The sequence below is a fragment of the Salvelinus alpinus genome, chromosome 16 (assembly GCF_045679555.1).
Source record: "Salvelinus alpinus chromosome 16, SLU_Salpinus.1, whole genome shotgun sequence".
NCBI classification, from domain to species: domain Eukaryota; kingdom Metazoa; phylum Chordata; class Actinopteri; order Salmoniformes; family Salmonidae; genus Salvelinus; species Salvelinus alpinus.
In genome coordinates, this window is record NC_092101.1 from 52,966,437 (window position 1) to 52,971,458 (window position 5,022).

Genomic DNA, 5,022 nt, shown 5'->3' on the forward strand with positions numbered 1-5,022 from the left:
TTGTTACAGCCTTAATTCAACATGGATTAAATAAATACAAAATCTGACCCATCTACACACAATACCCCATAATAACAAAGTGAAAACATGTTTATTTAGATTTTTTTGTTGCACATTTATTGAAAAAATGAAATACAGAAATATCAGATTTACATAGGTATTCAAACCCCCGAGTCACTATTTTGTAGAAGCGCCTTTGGCAGCGAATACAGTTGTGAGTCTTTCTGGGTAAGTCTCTAAAAGCTTTCCACACCTGGATTGTACAACCTTTGACCCCAATGAACAAAAATATAAACACAACATGTAAAGTGTTGATCTCATGTTTCATGATTTGAAATAAACGATCCCAGAAATGTTCCATATGTACAAAAAGCTTATTTCTCTAAAATGTTTGACATTTGTTTACATCTCTGTTAGTGAGCATTTCTCCTTTGCCAAGATAATCCACCCAAATTACAGGTGTCGCATATGAAGAAGCAGATTAAACGTCATGATCATTACACAGGTGAACCTTGTGCTGGGCGGCAGGGTAGCCTAGTGGTTAGAGCGTTGGACTTGTAAACGAAAGGTTGCAAGATCGAATCCCCGAGCTGACAAGGTAAAAATCTGTCGTTCTGCCCCTGAACAAGGCAGTTAACCCACTGTTCCTAGGTCGTCATTGAAAATAAGAATTTGTTCTTAACCGACTTGCCTAGTTAAATAAAGGTACAGTAAAAGGCCCCTCTAAAATGTTCAGTTTTGTCACACAACACAATGCCACAGATGTCTCATGTTTTGAGGGAGTGTGCAATTGGCATGCTGACTGCAGGACTATCCACCAGAGCTGTTGAATGTTAATTTCACTACCATAATGTGGTTTTAGAGAATGTGGCAGTACGTCCAACCGTCCTCACAAACGCAGACCACGTGTATTGGCGTTGTGTGGAGGAGTGGTTTACTGATGTCAACGTTGTGAACAGAGTGCCCCATGGTGGTGGTGGGGTTATGGTATGGGCAGGGATAAGCTACGGACAACTAACACAATTGTATTTTAGATACCGTGACGAGATCCTGAGGCCCATTGTCATGCTATTTTTTTTTAAAGGTATCTGACCAGCAGATGCATATCTGTATTCCCAGTCATGTGAAATCCATAGATTAGTGCCCCATGTATTTATTTCATTTGAATAATTTCCTTATATGAACTGTAACTCTGTAAAATATTGTGATTATATTTTTGTTCAGTATGGTAACATGTTCTGTATACCATATGGAAATTAGCATAAGACACAATTATTTATAATGTCGAAGATAATATGTAGATTCAAGATGCTAAACACATTTTAACCAGGCGCTCTAGACTAAAACTTCTACAGAGACTGTAGCAGCCTGAACCTTTAACGTCTCGACTTATTTACAAAGCCCCAAACTAACTCTCTAAACTCCTCACGTTTTCTCATTCCTCTTACAGGCAATGCTCAAATAACTACATCTCCCTGTCTGTCCCCACAGCCCACTGCAAGACAGTTCAACACTCTGCTGCTACTGGCTGAAATAAACTCCAACAGGATTTAAAACCATTTCATCTCCCTCTCCAGTTTCATCAACAGTATAAACAACCTGGTTTATCCACCCCTGCGACTGCTTTTAGCCCTTAACCGTTTCAGTAGCTATCACTTTTGTCCTTTGACTTTTAATGCTCATCGTTGCACCCTACTCATGTTGGAAGAGTATTTTTTATGATCTGATTATGAGCTGAGTTTGTAATAATTGTCTGCTTTGCTGCATGGTTTATTTGCTCCCTCTACAGACACTAAACTCCATCCGTGTAAATCTCTCTAGGACAAGGTGACTTTTATAAATATATTCGCTGTATTTACCCCCAAAAATAGGCTGTCATTATAAATAAGAATGTGTTCTTTAACTGACTTGCCTAGTTAAATTAAGATAAAAAAAATATATAAAAAATAACATGAAACGTTAATTAGCTGCTAATGTGGCTATCATAAAGAACTACATCATAAAGAACTACAAATACCATGATGATCTGGACGAGACTGCCGAATCGAGGCAAAGGCAAGAATCTCTGGGTTAACTATCTAATGTTAGCTAAATGTAGTAATGAATACATAGGATATATTTCATTAAGTTGACAATTCTGCGAACTGTCTTGTGCAAGTTTTAAATTGATACAATACCTGTTAGCAAAGGTGTCAGCTAGAGATGACGTGCAGAAGCATGCTGGGATTCGTAGTCTTGCATGATGTCTATTTTAATGCTAATTAGCATTTTTTTGAATCTGAGATTAAACAGAGCCGAATATATTGATAAAAGTCACCTTGTATGAGAGAGATGTCACGCCAGGGTAAGTCTACACAAAACACAAGGCTTCGTTTCGTAGGCTTATCCTGGAGTGACGTTTTGATAACCATGTACATTTCAAATGTTTCTGAAATTCCTTATGGGGAAAAATGAATGTTGGAAAAAACGATTGGGACCATTTCCCTGTTTGAGGTTTTATGGGTATTATGACACCTCCACTGTGGGGCTCTATGGAGTTGGCAAGAGCTTCAACTGATCTGGGACCAGGCTAGGGGTTGGGGCCTGTTGGTGGGGGGACCAGGGTAGGGGCCTGTTGGTGGAGGGACCAGGCTAGGGCTTGGGGCCTGTTGGTGGAGGGACCAGGCTAGGGGTTGGTGGCTGTTGGTGGGGGGACCAGGCTAGGGGTTGGGGCCTGTTGGTGGGGGGACCAGGCTAGGGGTTGGGGCCTGTTGGTGGGGGGACCAGGCTAGGGGTTGGGGCCTGTTGGTGGGGGGACCAGGCTAGGGGTTGGGGGCCTGTTGGTGGGGGGACCAGGCTAGAGGTTGGGGGCCTGAATACACCCCAGGATATTTAAGTTTTATTTTCTCTGTTTGATTGTTTGTTTCTTAAATGGTTTCTGTTAAATGAATACACCCCAGGATATTTAAGTTTTGTAGTTCAGCACTGAATATATTATTTTGATGACCTCTTTGATATTTTGATGTACATAAACCTTGTTTGAAACTTTTGCAGTTGCCCGTTCAATCAATTGAATGTATGGGCTATATACCATATGTGTACGGCTATATCATGCCAGGGGGATAGTCACTTGCACCATAGACCATATCTACATGTACATACTACCTCAATCAGCCTGACTAACCGGAGTCTGTATGTAGCCTCGCTACTTTTATAGCCTCTCTACTGTATATAGCCTCTCTACTGTATGTAGCCTCTCTACTGTATATAGCCTCTCTACTGTATATAGCCTCGTTAGTGTTATAGCCTCGCTACAGTTATTGCCTCGCTACAGTTATTGCCTCGCTACTGTTTATAGCCTCTCTACTGTATATAGCCTCTCTACTGTATATAGCCTCTCTACTGTTTATAGCCTCTCTACTGTATATAGCCTCTCTACTGTATATAGCCTCTCTACTGTATATAGCCTCTCTACTGTTTATAGCCTCTCTACTGTATATAGCCTCTCTACTGTATATAGCCTCTCTACTGTTTATAGCCTCTCTACTGTTTATAGCCTCTCTACTGTATATAGCCTCTCTACTGTTTATAGCCTCTCTACTGTTTATAGCCTCTCTACTGTATATAGCCTCGCTACTTTTATTCACTGTCTTTTTACTGTTGTTTTTATTTCTTTACTTACCTATTGTTCACCTAATAACTTTTTTGCACTGTTGGTTAGTAAGTAAGCATTTCACTGTAAGGTCTACCTACACCTGTTGTGTTCAGCGCACGTGACAAATAAACTTTGATTTGATTTGACCAGATTGCAAAGTGTGCAACTCAATATTAGGAAGGTGCTCCTAATGTTTGGTATACACAGTAGATAGGCCAGTACTGGTGTCTTGAACAAGCAGAATTATCTTCCTTCTTCCCAGAGTGCACCACATCAGAGAAAAAGAGGCAAAGCCAGAGGGATAACTGGGCCCCAAATCTGTCTTCTCCAGCAGTTTTTGTATGGAGTTCAATGAGAGTGTTGAATTTGGTCCCCAAAAAAATGAATGGCTCATTTGATTCTTGAGGTTTATTTGATCTAATAGAAGTTTCATAAGTTCTTACAAGTGAACTGAAATAAGTAGAACACGTGACTTTCCTGCAAAAACACTATATCAGAGTTGTGCCTGTTGTTCACACGCTTATCTGCCCTCTCATTGGCTAGAATGGTCCCACCTGATCTTGCCTCCTCCCAAATGCCTTCCATTTTGAAGACATTTATTTTCATTGTTAAAAGCGGCCACTACGTTATCTGGTCAAATATAATGGATCATCTGTGATTTAGGGCAGAGGAGGGAGAATTGGAATTGGGACCAGGGTTCTGCTGATTGGTTGAGGCTACGTGAGGTCAGCCAGGTGTAGATAATTTGACAATGGCAAGTCCCATAAAAAACTCCATAATGTTCACAAGGTAAACTGCTAGAATATCAAATCACCTTTTTCAGCAAAAAATATTCAGTGAAGACGTCACGTCAACATACCTGTAGCGGTAAATGGAAGTTGTTGCTATGGTAAGTTTACTACTTTCATTAGTGTCTATTCAGACCGATTATGTTTAAATACTGTGAGATAATGAGGATTCTTTCAAAACGGACATTTCAACCAAGTCATTTATCCTTCAGGTAGCAAACTGTTTTAAGACGACTCAAACTAGGGTTTGGTCACGCAAACAAATGTAGTTGGGTGGGCCTGCTGCATTCCCTTACCTGTCAGGGCATTTGAGGGCTCAAACTGTTTACACAGGAAGCTCAATTATTGGCAAAAGAGCTGATCGGATTAGTTAAAAGATCGGATTAGTCAAAAGATCAGAAGTGGCCTGTGTAAACGCAGCACTTGGACTGACGTGTGTGTGTCCTATGCATCACATCCTTGAGTGAGTCTGTGTGGCTCACGTTCGGCCCACAGAAGATGCCTATCGCTAATCACGTGGGATTTTGAACTGTACCACCGTGTTGGGCCTGCAGATGTCATCTTTTTAATGCGTTAACTGTTCCGTTTGGGTGATCTGCT